The following is a 977-nucleotide window of genomic DNA, read 5'->3' as shown; positions in this document are numbered from 1 at the left end:
TTTTGAAAATGGCAAAAAAACAAAAACAAAAACATAAAAAACATCCGAGTTCCCAGTTAATACGTTCGTTATCGTTATACTAAGCGTCCTAAAAACACTGATGACTGCTATTAAGATACGTGATTTTTAGAGAAAAATGAGGACACTTCGCGGTGATGATTTTTGTGAGTCGTTGGCCAAGAGAACGCTGATGAAAGGTAATTTACTTCTCTAACTGAAGTTACGGAGGCGACAAAGCAGCGGGCGTGTGTAGTACCCCTGCTGAACCGCTAGAGGTTGGTGGCCAATCAAAGGCGATAACCGTATATGCTGTCCTGGTAAAGGTCTTGGTCCTGACTGCCACCTGCCAGGTCTTGGTCCTGACTGCCACCTGCAAGTCCGGTGCCATTTCTCGGACCTGTTGAGAGGCGTGGTCATCTCTCACCGGAAGGGGATTGACGGGACTGTAGCAACTACCGTGGCATCACACTACTCAGCATATCAGGTGACATGAACTCCGTCGAGAAGAGACCTGTGCAGACGAACCAAAGTTACGCGTCATCAAGGCCCTAATACTTTGCTTTATGGAAGTGAGACCTGGACGCTGTCCCGTGCCGCGGAGTCCTTGTCTTGATGCCTTTTGTAACAGCTCCAAGCACAGGCGCATGGGGTATATTTGACTATGTATCCAATCAACGGTTACACCGTAGGACCGACATAGGACCGACGGGACCACCAATTCAGGCTATACGGGCACTAGCTTGATTTCCCGTGTATGATTCCGCCCATCAGCCTGTCTTTTACCATGACAACAATGGGCGGAGAAGGCTAGTGGGGCATCCTAGGGCGTTGTGGCTTGGGCAGGTTGACCAGACCTGTAGCAGTTAAAATGGACTAAGGACCTGGTGGCTATGCGTTGAATTCAGCCCCATTGATTGAGTGACATTATTCAAAACTAGTTGATTGATGAACTAATAAACTGATTGACTGACATATAT

The sequence above is a fragment of the Penaeus monodon genome, chromosome 7, assembly GCF_015228065.2.
Source record: "Penaeus monodon isolate SGIC_2016 chromosome 7, NSTDA_Pmon_1, whole genome shotgun sequence".
Classification (NCBI taxonomy): domain Eukaryota; kingdom Metazoa; phylum Arthropoda; class Malacostraca; order Decapoda; family Penaeidae; genus Penaeus; species Penaeus monodon.
This window is presented reverse-complemented; position numbering follows the sequence as displayed.